General features: G+C 48.6%; 9 non-coding genes across 9 annotated transcripts; all 9 read left to right on the forward strand.

Annotated features, from left to right (window-relative positions):
* Positions 1–474: 474 nt before the first annotated feature.
* On the forward strand, positions 475–547 carry TRNAI-GAU (transfer RNA isoleucine (anticodon GAU)). Its single transcript has one exon. It is a non-coding gene; the product is annotated as a tRNA-Ile (tRNA).
* Positions 548–7,822: 7,275 nt separating this feature from the next.
* TRNAI-GAU (transfer RNA isoleucine (anticodon GAU)) lies at positions 7,823–7,895 on the forward strand. Its single transcript has one exon. It is a non-coding gene; the product is annotated as a tRNA-Ile (tRNA).
* Positions 7,896–8,854: 959 nt separating this feature from the next.
* Positions 8,855–8,924, forward strand: TRNAI-GAU (transfer RNA isoleucine (anticodon GAU)). Its single transcript has one exon. It is a non-coding gene; the product is annotated as a tRNA-Ile (tRNA).
* A 368-nt stretch (positions 8,925–9,292) lies between these two features.
* On the forward strand, positions 9,293–9,365 carry TRNAI-GAU (transfer RNA isoleucine (anticodon GAU)). Its single transcript has one exon. It is a non-coding gene; the product is annotated as a tRNA-Ile (tRNA).
* Positions 9,366–11,644: 2,279 nt separating this feature from the next.
* On the forward strand, positions 11,645–11,717 carry TRNAI-GAU (transfer RNA isoleucine (anticodon GAU)). The gene has a single exon. It is a non-coding gene; the product is annotated as a tRNA-Ile (tRNA).
* A 956-nt stretch (positions 11,718–12,673) lies between these two features.
* Positions 12,674–12,746, forward strand: TRNAI-GAU (transfer RNA isoleucine (anticodon GAU)). Its single transcript has one exon. It is a non-coding gene; the product is annotated as a tRNA-Ile (tRNA).
* A 662-nt stretch (positions 12,747–13,408) lies between these two features.
* TRNAI-GAU (transfer RNA isoleucine (anticodon GAU)) lies at positions 13,409–13,481 on the forward strand. The gene has a single exon. It is a non-coding gene; the product is annotated as a tRNA-Ile (tRNA).
* Positions 13,482–13,996: 515 nt separating this feature from the next.
* On the forward strand, positions 13,997–14,069 carry TRNAI-GAU (transfer RNA isoleucine (anticodon GAU)). Its single transcript has one exon. It is a non-coding gene; the product is annotated as a tRNA-Ile (tRNA).
* A 662-nt stretch (positions 14,070–14,731) lies between these two features.
* TRNAK-UUU (transfer RNA lysine (anticodon UUU)) lies at positions 14,732–14,804 on the forward strand. The gene has a single exon. It is a non-coding gene; the product is annotated as a tRNA-Lys (tRNA).
* The last annotated feature ends 1,091 nt before the right edge of the window (positions 14,805–15,895 follow it).

Below are 15,895 nucleotides of genomic sequence, written 5' to 3' on the forward strand. Positions count from 1 at the left end.
TTCCACAATACCTTACAACCATTTAAGTTCCGAGCTTCCGTGGCTCAATGGTTAGCGCGTTCGGCTGTTAACCGAAAGGTTGGTGGTTCGAGCCGACCCGGGAGAGGTGTTGTGGGGTCTCAGATGTAACGTAATAAGCCAAAGTTTTTCCACAATTCCTGACGAACATTTAATTTTTGGGCTTCCGTGACGCAATGGTTAGCGCGTTCAGCTGTTTACCGAAAGGTTGGTGGTTCTGACCCACCCGAGAGAGATGTTGTGGGGTCTCAGATGTAACGAAAAAAGTCAAAGTTTTTCCAGAATACCTGACGAACATTTAATTTTTGGGCTTCCGTGGCGCAATAGTTAGCGCGTTCAGCTGTTAACCGAAAGGTTGGTGGTTCGAGTCCACCCGGAAGAGGTGTTGTGGGGTCTCAGATGTAGCGTGAAAAGTCATAACTTTTCCACAATACCTTACAACCATTTAAGTTCCGAGCTTCCGTGGCCCAATGGTTAGCGCGTTCGGCTGATAACCGAAAGGTTGGTGGTTCGAGCCCACCCGGGAGAGGTGTTGTGTGGTCTCAGATGTAGCGTGAAAAGTCATAACTTTTCCAGAATAACTGACAACCATTTAATTTCTGAGCTTCCGTGGCGCAATGGTTAGCGCGCTCAGCTGTTATTCAAAAGGTTGGTGGTTCGAGCCCACCCGGGAGCAGTGTTGTGAGGTCTCAGATGTAACGTAAAAAGCCAAAGTTTTTCCACAATTCCTGACGAACATTTAATTTTTGGGCTTCCGTGACGCAATGGTTAGCGCGTTCAGCTGTTAACCGAAAGGTTGGTGGTTCGAGCCTACCCGGAAGAGGTGTTGTGGGGTCTCAGATGTAGCGTGAAAAGTCATAACTTTTCCACAATACCTTACAACCATTTAAGTTCCGAGCTTCCGTGGCTCAATGGTTAGCGCGTTCGGCTGTTAATTGAAAGGTTGGTGGTTCGAGACCACCCAGAAGAGGTGTTGTGGGTTCTCAGATGTAGCGTGATAAGTCAAAGTTTTTCCACAATACCTGACGACCATTTAATTTTTCGGCTTCCGTTGCGCAATGGTTAGCGCGTTCGGCTGTTAACCGAAAGGTTGGTGGTTCGAGCCCACCCGGGAGCAGTGTTGTGTGGTCCCAGATGTGACGTAAAAAGTCGGAGATTTTCCACAATACCTGACGACCATTCAATTTTTGGGCTTCCGTTGCGCAATGGTTAGCGCGTTCGGCTGTTAACCGAAAGGTTGGTGGTTCGAGCCGACCCGGGAGAGGTGTTGTGGGGTCTCAGATGTAACGTAAAAAGCCAAAGTTTTTCCACAATTCCTGACGAACATTTAATTTTTGGGCTTCCGTGACGCGATGGTTAGCGCGTTCAGCTGTTAACCGAAAGGTTGGTGGTTCGAGCCCACCCTGGAGAGGTGTTGTGTAGTCTCAGATGTAGCGTGAAAAGTCAGAGTTTTTCCACAATACCTGACGAACGTTTAATTTTTGGGCTTCCGTGACGCAATGGTTAGCGCGTTCAGCTGTTAACCGAAAGGTTGGTGGTTCGAGCCCACCCTGGAGAGGTGTTGTGTAGTCTCAGATGTAGCATGAAAAGTCAGAGTTTTTCCACAATACCTGACGAACGTTTAATTTTTGGGCTTCCGTAGCGCAATGGTTAGCGCGTTCAGCTGTTAACCGAAAGGTTGGTGGTTCGAGCCTACCCGGAAGAGGTGTTGTGGGGTCTCAGATGTAGCGTGAAAAGTCATAACTTTTCCACAATACCTGACAACCATTTAAGTTCCGAGCTTCCGTGGCTCAATGGTTAGCGCGTTCGGCTATTAACCGAAAGGTTGGTTCGAGCCCACCAGGGAGAGGTGTTGTGTGGTCTCAGATGTAGCGTGAAAAGTCATAACTTTTCCACAATACCTGACATCCTTTTAATTTCTGAGCTTCCTTGGCGCAATGGTTAGCGCGCTCAGCTGTTATTCATAAGGTTGGTGGTTCGAGCCCACCCGGGAGCAGTGTTGTGAGGTCTCAGACGTGACGTAAAAAGTCAGAGTTTTTACACAATACCTGACGACCATTTAATTTTTGGGCTTCCGTAGCGCAATGGTTTGCGCGTTCGGCTGTTAACCGAAAGGTTGGTGGTTCGGGCCCACCCAGGAGAGGTGTTGTGGGGTCTCAGATGTAGCGTGAAAAGTCATAACTTTTCCACAATACCTGACAACCATTTAATTTCCGAGCTTCCGTGGGTCAATGGTTAGCGCGTTCGGCTGTTAACCGAAAGGTTGGTGGTTCGAGCCCACCCGGGAGAGGTGTTGTGTGGTCTCAGACGTAGCGTGAAAAATCAGAGTTTTTCCACAATACCTGACGAACGTTTAATTTATTGGGCTTCCGTAGCGCAATGGTTAGCGCGTTCAGCTGTTAACCGAAAGGTTGGTGGTTCGAGCCTGCCCAGAAGAGGTGTTGTGGGGTCTCAGATGTAGCGTGAAAAGTCATAACTTTTCCACAATACCTGACAACCATTTAATTTCGGAGCTTCCGTGGCTCAATAGTTAGCGCGTTCGGCTGTTAACCGAAAGGTTGGTGGTTCGAGCCCACCCGGGAGAGATGTTGTGGGGTCTCAGATGTAACGTAAAAAGTCAAAGTTTTTCCAGAATACCTGAAGAACATTTAATTTTTGGGCTTCCGTGGCGCAATGGTTAGCGCGCTCAGCTGTTATTCAAAAGGTTGGTGGTTCGAGCCCACCCGGGAGCAGTGTTGTGAGGTCTCAGATGTGACGTAAAAAGTCGGAGTTATTCCACAATACCTGACGACCATTTAATTTTTGGGCTTCCGTGGCGCAATGGTTTGCGCGTTTGGCTGTTAACCAAAAGGTTGGTGGTTCGAGCCCACCCAGGAGCGGTGTTGTGGGGTCTCAGATGTAGCGTGAAAAGTCATAACTTTTCCACAATACCTGACAACCATTTAATTTCTGAACTTCCTTGGCGCAATGGTTAGCGCGCTCAGCTGTTATTCAAAAGGTTGGTGGTTCGAGCCCACCCGGGAGCAGTGTTGTGAGGTCTCAGGTGTGACGTAAAAAGTCAGAGTTTTTCCGCAATACCTGACGACCATTTAATTTTTGGGCTTCTGTGGCGCAGTGGTTAGCGCGTTCGGCTGTTAACCGAAAGGTTGGTGGTTCGAGCCCACCCGGGAGAGGTGTTGTGGGGTCTCAGATGTAGCGTGAAAAGTCATAACTTTTCCACAATACCTGACAACCATTTAAGTTCCGAGCCTCCGTGGCTCAATGGTTAGCGCGTTCGCCTGTTAACCGAAAGGTTGGTGGTTCGAGCCCACCCGGGAGAGGTGTTGTGTAGTCTCAGATGTAGCGTGAAAAGTCATAACTTTTCCACAATACCTGACAACCATTTAATTTCTGAGCTTCCGTGGCGCAATGGTTAGCGCGCTCAGCTGTTATTCAAAAGGTTGGTGGTTCGAGCCCACCCGGGAGCAGTGTTGTGATGTCTCAGATGTGACGTAAAAAGTCGGAGTTTTTCCACAATACCTGACGACCATTTAACTTTTGGGCTTCCGTTGCGCAATGGTTAGCGCGTTCGGCTGTTAACCGAAAGGTTGGTGGTTCGGGCCCACCCAGGAGAGGTGTTGTGGGGTCTCAGATGTAGCGTGAAAAGTCATAACTTTTCCACAATACCTGACAAACATTTAATTTCCGAGCTTCCGTGGCTCAATGGTTAGCGCGTTCGGCTGTTAACCGAAAGGTTGGTGGTTCGAGCCCACCCGGGAGAGGTGTTGTGGGGTCTCAGATGTAGCGTGAAAAGTCATAACTTTTCCACAATACCTGACAACCATTTAAGTTCCGAGCCTCCGTGGCTCAATGGTTAGCGCGTTCGCCTGTTAACCGAAAGGTTGGTGGTTCGAGCCCACCCGGGAGAGGTGTTGTGTAGTCTCAGATGTAGCGTGAAAAGTCATAACTTTTCCACAATACCTGACAACCATTTAATTTCTGAGCTTCCGTGGCGCAATGGTTAGCGCGCTCAGCTGTTATTCAAAAGGTTGGTGGTTCGAGCCCACCCGGGAGCAGTGTTGTGATGTCTCAGATGTGACGTAAAAAGTCGGAGTTTTTCCACAATACCTGACGACCATTTAACTTTTGGGCTTCCGTTGCGCAATGGTTAGCGCGTTCGGCTGTTAACCGAAAGGTTGGTGGTTCGGGCCCACCCAGGAGAGGTGTTGTGGGGTCTCAGATGTAGCGTGAAAAGTCATAACGTTTCCACAATACCTGACAAACATTTAATTTCCGAGCTTCCGTGGCTCAATGGTTAGCGCGTTCGGCTGTTAATTGAAAGGTTGGTGGTTCGAGCCCACCCGGGAGCAGTGTTGTGAGGTCTCAGACGTGACGTAAAAAGTCAGAGTTTTTCCACGATACCTGACGACCATTTAATTTTTGGGCTTCCGTGGCGCAGTGGTTAGCGCGTTCGGCTGTTAACCGAAAGGTTGGTGGTTCGAGCCCACCCGGGAGAGGTGTTGTGGGGTCTCAGATGTAACGTAAAAACCCAAAGTTTTTCCACAATTCCTGACGAACATTTAATTTTTGGGCTTCCGTGACGCAATGGTTAGCGCGTTCAGCTGTTAACCGAAAGGTTGGTGGTTCGAACCCACCCGGAAGAGGTGTTGTGGGGTCTCAGATGTAGCGTGAAAAGTCATAACTTTTCCACAATACCTGACAACCATTTAAGTTCCGAGCTTCCGTGGCTCAATGGTTAGCGCGTTCGGCTGTTACCCGAAAGGTTGGTGGTTCGAGCCCACCAGGGAGAGGTGTTGTGTGGTCTCAGATGTAGCGTGAAAAGTCATAACTTTTCCACAATACCTGACAACCATTTAATTTCTGAGCTTCCGTGGCGCAATGGTTAGCGCGCTCAGCTGTTATTCAAAAGGTTGGTGGTTCGAGCCCACCCGGGAGCAGTGTTGTGAGGTCTCAGATGTGACGTAAAAAGTCGGAGTTTTTCCACAATACCTGACGACCATTTAATTTTTGGGCTTCCGTGGCGCAATGGTAAGCGCGTTCAGCTGTTAACCGAAAGGTTGGTGGTTCGAGCCCACCCGGAAGAGGTGTTGTGGGGTCTCAGATGTAGCGTGAAAAGTCATAACTTTTCCACAATACCTTACAACCATTTAAGTTCCGAGCTTCCGTGGCTCAATGGTTAGCGCGTTCGGCTGTTAATTGAAAGGTTGGTGGTTCGAGCCCACCCGGGAGAGGTGTTGTGGGGTCTCAGATGTAGCGTGAAAAGTCATAACTTTTCCACAATACCTGACAACCATTTAAGTTCCGAGCTTCCGGGGCTCAATGGTTAGCGCGTTCGGCTGATAACCGAAAGGTTGGTGGTTCGAGCCCACCCGGGAGAGGTGTTGTGTGGTCTCAGATGTAGCGTGAAAAGTCATAACTTTTCCACAATACCTGACAACCATTTAATTTCTGAGCTTCCGTGGCGCAATGGTTAGCGCGCTCAGCTGTTATTCAAAAGGTTGGTGGTTCGAGCCCACCCGGGAGCAGTGTTGTGAGGTCTCAGATGTGACGTAAAAAGTCAGAGTTTTTCCACAATACCTGACGACCATTTAATTTTTGGGCTTCCGTGGCGCAGTGGTTAGCGCGTTCGGCTGTTAACCGAAAGGTTGGTGGTTCGAGCCCACCCGGGAGAGGTGTTGTGGGGTCTCAGATGTAACGTAAAAACCCAAAGTTTTTCCACAATTCCTGACGAACATTTAATTTTTGGGCTTCCGTGACGCAATGGTTAGCGCGTTCAGCTGTTAACCGAAAGGTTGGTGGTTCGAGCCCACCCGGAAGAGGTGTTGTGGGGTCTCAGATGTAGCGTGAAAAGTCATAACTTTTCCACAATACCTGACAACCATTTAATTTCTGAGCTTCCGTGGCGCAATGGTTAGCGCGCTCAGCTGTTATTCAAAAGGTTGGTGGTTCGAGCCCACCCGGAAGAGGTGTTGTGGGGTCTCAGATGTAGCGTGAAAAGTCATAACTTTTCCACAATACCTTACAACCATTTAAGCTCCGAGCTTCCGTGGCTCAATGGTTAGCGCGTTCGGCTGTTAATTGAAAGGTTGGTGGTTCGAGCCCACCCGGGAGAGGTCTTGTAGGGTCTCAGATGCAGCGTGAAAAGTCATAACTTTTCCACAATACCTGACAACCATTTAATTTCTGAGCTTCCGTGGCGCAATGGTTAGCGCGCTCAGCTGTTATTCAAAAGGTTGGTGGTTCGAGCCCACCCGGGAGCAGTGTTGTGTGGTCCCAGATGTGACGTAAAAAGTCGGAGATTTTCCACAATACCTGCCGACCATTCAATTTTTGGGCTTCCGTTGCGCAATGGTTAGCGCGTTCGGCTGTTAACCGAAAGGTTGGTGGTTCGAGCCGACCCGGGAGAGGTGTTGTGGGGTCTCAGATGTAACGTAAAAAGCCAAAGTTTTTCCACAATTCCTGACGAACATTTAATTTTTGGGCTTCCGTGACGCGATGGTTAGCGCGTTCAGCTGTTAACCGAAAGGTTGGTGGTTCGAGCCCACCCTGGAGAGGTGTTGTGGGGTCTCAGATGTAACGTAAAAAGTCAAAGTTTTTCCAGAATACCTGACGAACATTTAATTTTTGGGCTTCCGTGGCGCAATAGTTAGCGCGTTCAGCTGTTAACCGAAAGGTTGGTGGTTCGAGCCCACCCGGGAGAGGTGTTGTGGGGTCTCAGATGTAACGTAAAAACCCAAAGTTTTTCCACAATTCCTGACGAACATTTAATTTTTGGGCTTCCGTGACGCAATGGTTAGCGCGTTCAGCTGTTAACCGAAAGGTTGGTGGTTCGAGCCCACCCGGAAGAGGTGTTGTGGGGTCTCAGATGTAGCGTGAAAAGTCATAACTTTTCCACAATACCTGACAACCATTTAATTTCTGAGCTTCCGTGGCGCAATGGTTAGCGCGCTCAGCTGTTATTAAAAAGGTTGGTGGTTCGAGCCCACCCGGAAGAGGTGTTGTGGGGTCTCAGATGTAGCGTGAAAAGTCATAACTTTTCCACAATACCTTACAACCATTTAAGCTCCGAGCTTCCGTGGCTCAATGGTTAGCACGTTCGGCTGTTAATTGAAAGGTTGGTGGTTCGAGCCCACCCGGGAGAGGTCTTGTAGGGTCTCAGATGCAGCGTGAAAAGTCATAACTTTTCCACAATACCTGACAACCATTTAATTTCTGAGCTTCCGTGGCGCAATGGTTAGCGCGCTCAGCTGTTATTCAAAAGGTTGGTGGTTCGAGCCCACCCGGGAGCAGTGTTGTGTGGTCCCAGATGTGACGTAAAAAGTCGGAGATTTTCCACAATACCTGCCGACCATTTAATTTTTGGGCTTCCGTTGCGCAATGGTTAGCGCGTTCGGCTGTTAACCGAAAGGTTGGTGGTTCGAGCCGACCCGGGAGAGGTGTTGTGGGGTCTCAGATGTAACGTAAAAAGCCAAAGTTTTTCCACAATTCCTGACGAACATTTAATTTTTGGGCTTCCGTGACGCGATGGTTAGCGCGTTCAGCTGTTAACCGAAAGGTTGGTGGTTCGAGCCCACCCTGGAGAGGTGTTGTGGGGTCTCAGATGTAACGTAAAAAGTCAAAGTTTTTCCAGAATACCTGACGAACATTTAATTTTTGGGCTTCCGTGGCGCAATAGTTAGCGCGTTCAGCTGTTAACCGAAAGGTTGGTGGTTCGAGCCCACCCGGAAGAGGTGTTGTGGGGTCTCAGATGTAGCGTGAAAAGTCATAACTTTTCCACAATACCTTACAACCATTTAAGTTCCGAGCTTCCGTGGCTCAATGGTTAGCGCGTTCGGCTGATAACCGAAAGGTTGGTGGTTCGAGCCCACCCGGAAGAGGTGTTGTGGGGTCTCAGATGTAGCGTGAAAAGTCATAACTTTTCCACAATACCTTACAACCATTTAAGTTCCGAGCTTCCGTGGCTCAATGGTTAGCGCGTTCGGCTGTTAACCGAAAGGTTGGTGGTTCGAGCCGACCCGGGAGAGGTGTTGTGGGGTCTCAGATGTAACGTAAAAAGCCAAAGTTTTTCCACAATTCCTGACGAACATTTAATTTTTGGGCTTCCGTGACGCAATGGTTAGCGCGTTCAGCTGTTAACCGAAAGGTTGGTGGTTCGAGCCCACCCTGGAGAGGTGTTGTGTAGTCTCAGATGTAGCATGAAAAGTCAGAGTTTTTCCACAATACCTGACGAACGTTTAATTTTTGGGCTTCCGTAGCGCAATGGTTAGCGCGTTCAGCTGTTAACCGAAAGGTTGGTGGTTCGAGCCCACCCAGAAGAGGTGTTGTGGGGTCTCAGATGTAGCGTGAAAAGTCATAACTTTTCCACAATACCTGACAACCATTTAATTTCTGAGCTTCCGTGGCTCAATAGTTAGCGCGTTCGGCTGTTAACCAATAGGTTGGTGGTTCGAGCCTATCCGGGAGCGGTGTTGTGAGGTCTCAGATGTAACGTAAAATGTCAGAGTTTTTCCACAATACCTGACTAACATTCAATTTTTGGGCTTCCGTAGCGCAATGGTTAGCGCGTTCAGCTGTTTACCGAAAGGTTGGTGGTTCGAGCCCACCCGGGAGAGATGTTGTGGGGTCTCAGATGTAACGAAAAAAGTCATAACTTTTCCACAATACCTTACAACCATTTAAGTTCCTAGCTTCCGTGGCTCAATGGTTAGCGCGTTCGGCTGTTAATTGAAAGGTTGGTGGTTCGAGCCCACCCGGGAGAGGTGTTGTGGGGTCTCAGATGTAGCGTGAAAAGTCATAATTTTTCCACAATACCTGACAACCATTTAAGTTCCGAGCTTCCGTGGCTCAATGGTTAGCGCGTTCGGCTGATAACCGAAAGGTTGGTGGTTCGAGCCCACCCAGAAGAGGTGTTGTGGGGTCTCAGATGTAGCGTGAAAAGTCATAACTTTTCCACAATACCTGACAACCATTTAATTTCTGAGCTTCCGTGGCTCAATAGTTAGCGCGCTCAGCTGTTATTCAAAAGGTTGGTGGTTCGAGCCCACCCGGGAGCAGTGTTGTGAGGTCTCAGATGTGACGTAAAAAGTCGGAGTTTTTCCACAATACCTGACGACCATTTAATTTTTGGGCTTCCGTAGCGCAATGGTTAGCGCGTTCAGCTGTTTACCGAAAGGTTGGTGGTTCGAGCCCACCCGGAAGAGGTGTTGTGGGGTCTCAGATGTAGCGTGAAAAGTCATAACTTTTCCACAATACCTGACAACCATTTAAGTTCCGAGCTTCCGTGGCTCAATGGTTAGCGCGTTCGGCTGATAACCGAAAGGTTGGTGGTTCAAGCCCACCCGGGAGAGGTGTTGTGTGGTCTCAGATGTAGCGTGAAAAGTCATAACTTTTCCACAATACCTGACAACCATTTAATTTCTGAGCTTCCGTGGCGCAATGGTTAGCGCGCTCAGCTGTTATTCAAAAGGTTGGTGGTTCGAGCCCACCCGGGAGCAGTGTTGTGAGGTCTCAGATGTGACGTAAAAAGTCGGAGTTTTTCCACAATACCTGACGACCATTTAATTTTTGGGCTTCCGTGGCGCAATGGTAAGCGCGTTCAGCTGTTAACCGAAAGGTTGGTGGTTCGAGCCCACCCGGAAGAGGTGTTGTGGGGTCTCAGATGTAACGTAAAAAGCCAAAGTTTTTCCACAATTCCTGACGAACATTTAATTTTTGGGCTTCCGTGACGCGATGGTTAGCGCGTTCAGCTGTTAACCGAAAGGTTGGTGGTTCGAGCCCACCCTGGAGAGGTGTTGTGTAGTCTCAGATGTAGCATGAAAAGTCAGAGTTTTTCCACAATACCTGACGAACGTTTAATTTTTGGGCTTCCGTAGCGCAATGGTTAGCGCGTTCAGCTGTTAACCGAAAGGTTGGTGGTTCGAGCCCACCCAGAAGAGGTGTTGTGGGGTCTCAGATGTAGCGTGAAAAGTCATAACTTTTCCACAATACCTGACAACCATTTAATTTCTGAGCTTCCGTGGCTCAATAGTTAGCGCGTTCGGCTGTTAACCAATAGGTTGGTGGTTCGAGCCTATCCGGGAGCGGTGTTGTGAGGTCTCAGATGTAACGTAAAATGTCAGAGTTTTTCCACAATACCTGACTAACATTCAATCTTTGGGCTTCCGTAGCGCAATGGTTAGCGCGTTCAGCTGTTTACCGAAAGGTTGGTGGTTCGAGCCCACCCGGGAGAGATGTTGTGGGGTCTCAGATGTAACGAAAAAAGTCAAAGTTTTTCCAGAATACCTGACGAACATTTAATTTTTGGGCTTCCGTGGCGCAATAGTTAGCGCGTTCAGCTGTTAACCTAAAGGTTGGTGGTTCGAGCCCACCCGGAAGAGGTGTTGTGGGGTCTCAGATGTAGCGTGAAAAGTCATAACTTTTCCACAATACCTTACAACCATTTAAGTTCCGAGCTTCCGTGGCTCAATGGTTAGCGCGTTCGGCTGATAAACGAAAGGTTGGTGGTTCGAGCCCACCCGGGAGAGGTGTTGTGTGGTCTCAGATGTAGCGTGAAAAGTCATAACTTTTCCAGAATAACTGACAACCATTTAATTTCTGAGCTTCCGTGGCGCAATGGTTAGCGCGCTCAGCTGTTTTTCAAAAGGTTGGTGGTTCGAGCCCACCCGGGAGCAGTGTTGTGAGGTCTCAGATGTAACGTAAAAAGCCAAAGTTTTTCCACAATTCCTGACGAACATTTAATTTTTGGGCTTCCGTGACGCAATGGTTAGCGCGTTCAGCTGTTAACCGAAAGGTTGGTGGTTCGAGCCTACCCGGAAGAGGTGTTGTGGGGTCTCAGATGTAGCGTGAAAAGTCATAACTTTTCCACAATACCTTACAACCATTTAAGTTCCGAGCTTCCGTGGCTCAATGGTTAGCGCGTTCGGCTGTTAATTGAAAGGTTGGTGGTTCGAGACCACCCAGAAGAGGTGTTGTGGGGTCTCAGATGTAGCGTGATAAGTCAAAGTTTTTCCACAATACCTGACGACCATTTAATTTTTCGGCTTCCGTTGCGCAATGGTTAGCGCGTTCAGCTGTTAACCGAAAGTTTGGTGGTTCGAGCCCACCCGGGAGCAGTGATGTGTGGTCCCAGATGTGACGTAAAAAGTCGGAGATTTTCCACAATACCTGACGACCATTCAATTTTTGGGCTTCCGTTGCGCAATGGTTAGCGCGTTCGGCTGTTAACCGAAAGGTTGGTGGTTCGAGCCCACCCTGGAGAGGTGTTGTGTAGTCTCAGATGTAGCGTGAAAAGTCAGAGTTTTTCCACAATACCTGACGAACGTTTAATTTTTGGGCTTCCGTGACGCAATGGTTAGCGCGTTCAGCTGTTAACCAAAAGGTTGGTGGTTCGAGCCCACCCTGGAGAGGTGTTGTGTAGTCTCAGATGTAGCATGAAAAGTCAGAGTTTTTCCACAATACCTGACGAACGTTTAATTTTTGGGCTTCCGTAGCGCAATGGTTAGCGCGTTCAGCTGTTAACCGAAAGGTTGGTGGTTCGAGCCCACCCAGAAGAGGTGTTGTGGGGTCTCAGATGTAGCGTGAAAAGTCATAACTTTTCCACAATACCTGACAACCATTTAATTTTTGAGCTTCCGTGGCTCAATAGTTAGCGCGTTCGGCTGATAACCGAAAGGTTGGTGGTTCGAGCCCACCCGGGAGAGGTGTTGTGTGGTCTCAGATGTAGCGTGATAAGTCAAAGTTTTTCCACAATACCTGACGACCATTTAATTTTTCGGCTTCCGTTGCGCAATGGTTAGCGCGTTCAGCTGTTAACCGAAAGTTTGGTGGTTCGAGCCCACCCGGGAGCAGTGTTGTGTGGTCCCAGATGTGACGTAAAAATTCGGAGATTTTCCACAATACCTGACGACCATTCAATTTTTGGGCTTCCGTTGCGCAATGGTTAGCGCGTTCGGCTGTTAACCGAAAGGTTGGTGGTTCGAGCCCACCCTGGAGAGGTGTTGTGTAGTCTCAGATGTAGCATGAAAAGTCAGAGTTTTTCCACAATACCTGACGAACGTTTAATTTTTGGGCTTCCGTAGCGCAATGGTTAGCGCGTTCAGCTGTTAACCGAAAGGTTGGTGGTTCGAGCCCACCCAGAAGAGGTGTTGTGGGGTCTCAGATGTAGCGTGAAAAGTCATAACGTTTCCACAATACCTGACAACCATTTAATTTTTGAGCTTCCGTGGCTCATTAGTTAGCGCGTTCGGCTGATAACCGAAAGGTTGGTGGTTCGAGCCCACCCGGGAGAGGTGTTGTGGGGTCTCAGATGTAACGTAAAAAGCCAAAGTTTTTCCACAATTCCTGACGAACATTTAATTTTTGGGCTTCCGTGACGCGATGGTTAGCGCGTTCAGCTGTTAACCGAAAGGTTGGTGGTTCGAGCCCACCCTGGAGAGGTGTTGTGTAGTCTCAGATGTAGCGTGAAAAGTCAGAGTTTTTCCACAATACCTGACGAACGTTTAATTTTTGGGCTTCCGTAGCGCAATGGTTAGCGCGTTCAGCTGTTAACCGAAAGGTTGGTGGTTCGAGCCCACCCAGAAGAGGTGTTGTGGGGTCTCAGATGTAGCGTGAAAAGTCATAACTTTTCCACAATACCTGACAACCATTTAATTTTTGAGCTTCCGTGGCTCAATAGTTAGCGCGTTCGGCTGATAACCGAAAGGTTGGTGGTTCGAGCCCACCCGGGAGAGGTGTTGTGTGGTCTCAGATGTAGCGTGATAAGTCAAAGTTTTTCCACAATACCTGACGACCATTTAATTTTTCGGCTTCCGTTGCGCAATGGTTAGCGCGTTCAGCTGTTAACCGAAAGTTTGGTGGTTCGAGCCCACCCGGGAGCAGTGTTGTGTGGTCCCAGATGTGACGTAAAAATTCGGAGATTTTCCACAATACCTGACGACCATTCAATTTTTGGGCTTCCGTTGCGCAATGGTTAGCGCGTTCGGCTGTTAACCGAAAGGTTGGTGGTTCGAGCCCACCCTGGAGAGGTGTTGTGTAGTCTCAGATGTAGCGTGAAAAGTCAGAGTTTTTCCACAATACCTGACGAACGTTTAATTTTTGGGCTTCCGTGACGCAATGGTTAGCGCGTTCAGCTGTTAACCGAAAGGTTGGTGGTTCGAGCCCACCCTGGAGAGGTGTTGTGTAGTCTCAGATGTAGCATGAAAAGTCAGAGTTTTTCCACAATACCTGACGAACGTTTAATTTTTGGGCTTCCGTAGCGCAATGGTTAGCGCGTTCAGCTGTTAACCGAAAGGTTGGTGGTTCGAGCCCACCCAGAAGAGGTGTTGTGGGGTCTCAGATGTAGCGTGAAAAGTCATAACGTTTCCACAATACCTGACAACCATTTAATTTTTGAGCTTCCGTGGCTCAATAGTTAGCGCGTTCGGCTGATAACCGAAAGGTTGGTGGTTCGAGCCCACCCGGGAGAGGTGTTGTGGGGTCTCAGATGTAACGTAAAAAGCCAAAGTTTTTCCACAATTCCTGACGAACATTTAATTTTTGGGCTTCCGTGACGCGATGGTTAGCGCGTTCAGCTGTTAACCGAAAGGTTGGTGGTTCGAGCCCACCCTGGAGAGGTGTTGTGTAGTCTCAGATGTAGCGTGAAAAGTCAGAGTTTTTCCACAATACCTGACGAACGTTTAATTTTTGGGCTTCCGTGACGCAATGGTTAGCGCGTTCAGCTGTTAACCGAAAGGTTGGTGGTTCGAGCCCACCCTGGAGAGGTGTTGTGTAGTCTCAGATGTAGCATGAAAAGTCAGAGTTTTTCCACAATACCTGACGAACGTTTAATTTTTGGGCTTCCGTAGCGCAATGGTTAGCGCGTTCAGCTGTTAACCGAAAGGTTGGTGGTTCGAGCCCACCCAGAAGAGGTGTTGTGGGGTCTCAGATGTAGCGTGAAAAGTCATAACTTTTCCACAATACCTGACAACCATTTAATTTTTGAGCTTCCGTGGCTCAATAGTTAGCGCGTTCGGCTGATAACCGAAAGGTTGGTGGTTCGAGCCCACCCGGGAGAGGTGTTGTGTGGTCTCAGATGTAGCGTGAAAAGTCATAACTTTTCCAGAATAACTGACAACCATTTAATTTCTGAGCTTCCGTGGCGCAATGGTTAGCGCGCTCAGCTGTTATTCAAAAGGTTGGTGGTTCGAGCGCACCCGGGAGCAGTGTTGTGAGGTCTCAGATGTAACGTAAAAAGCCAAGGTTTTTCCACAATTCCTGACGAACATTTAATTTTTGGGCTTCCGTGACGCAATGGTTAGCGCGTTCAGCTGTTAACCGAAAGGTTGATGGTTCGAGCCTACCCGGAAGAGGTGTTGTGGGGTCTCAGATGTGGCGTGAAAATTCATAACTTTTCCACAATACCTGACAACCATTTAAGTTCCGAGCTTCCGTGGCTCAATGGTTAGCGCGTTCGGCTGTTAACCGAAAGGTTGGTGGTTCGAGCCCACCAGGGAGAGGTGTTGTGTGGTCTCAGATGTAGCGTGAAAAGTCATAACTTTTCCACAATACCTGACATCCTTTTAATTTCTGAGCTTCCTTGGCGCAATGGTTAGCGCGCTCAGCTGTTATTCATAAGGTTGGTGGTTCGAGCCCACCCGGGAGCAGTGTTGTGAGGTCTCAGACGTGACGTAAAAAGTCAGAGTTTTTCCACAATACCTGACGACCATTTAATTGTTGGGCTTCCGTGGCGCAGTGGTTAGCGCGTTCGGCTTTTAACCGAAAGGTTGGTGGTTCGAGCCCACCCGGGAGAGGTGTTGTGGGGTCTCAGATGTAACGTAAAAAGCCAAAGTTTTTCCACAATTCCTGACGAACATTTAATTTTTGGGCTTCCGTGACGCAATGGTTAGCGCGTTCAGCTGTTAACCGAAAGGTTGGTGGTTCGAGCCCACCCGGAAGAGGTGTTGTGGGGTCTCAGATGTAGCGTGAAAAGTCATAACTTTTCCACAATACCTGACAACCATTTAAGTTCCGAGCTTCCGTGGCTCAATGGTTAGCGCGTTCGGCTGTTAACCGAAAGATTGGTGGTTCGAGCCAACCCGGGAGAGGTGTTGTGGGGTCTCAGATGTAGCGTGAAAAGTCATAACTTTTCCACAATACCTGACAACCATTTAATTTCCGAGCTTCCGTGGCTCAATGGTTAGCGCGTTCGGCTGTTAAATGAAAGGTTGGTGGTTCGAGCCCACCCGGGAGAGGTGTTGTGTGGTCTCAGATGTAGCGTGAAAAGTCATAACTTTTCCACAATACCTGACAACCATTTAATTTCTGTGCTTCCTTCGAGCAATGGTTAGCGCGCTCAGCTGTTATTCAAAAGGTTGGTGGTTCGAGCCCACCCGGGAGCAGTGTTGTGAGGTCTCAGATGTGACGTAAAAAATCAGAGTTTTTCCACAATACCTGACGACCATTTAATTTTTGGGCTTCCGTGGCGAAGTGGTTAGCGTGTTCGGCTGTTAACCGAAAGGTTGGTGGTTCGAGCCCACCCGGGAGAGGTGTTGTGGGGTCTCAGATGTAACGTAAAAAGCCAAAGTTTTTCCACAATTCCTGACGAACATTTAAGATCCGAGCTTCCGTGGCTCAATGGTTAGCGAGTTCGGCTGTTTACCGAAAGGCTGGTGGTTCGAGCCCACCAGGGAGAGGTGTTGTGTGGTCTCAGATGTAGCGTGAAAAGTCATAACTTTTTCACAATACCTGACAAGCATTTAATTTCTGAGCATCCGTGGCGCAATGGTTAGCGCGCTCAGCTGTTATTCAAAAGGTTGGTGGTTCGAGCCCACCCGGGAGCAGTGTTGTGAGGTCTCAGATGTAACGTAAAAAGCCAAAGTTTTTCCACAATTCCTGACGAACA

This window comes from Phalangium opilio, unplaced genomic scaffold, assembly GCF_054372755.1.
Source record: "Phalangium opilio isolate 3A_F unplaced genomic scaffold, DU_Popi_V2 ptg000209l_1, whole genome shotgun sequence".
NCBI lineage: Eukaryota > Metazoa > Arthropoda > Arachnida > Opiliones > Phalangiidae > Phalangium > Phalangium opilio.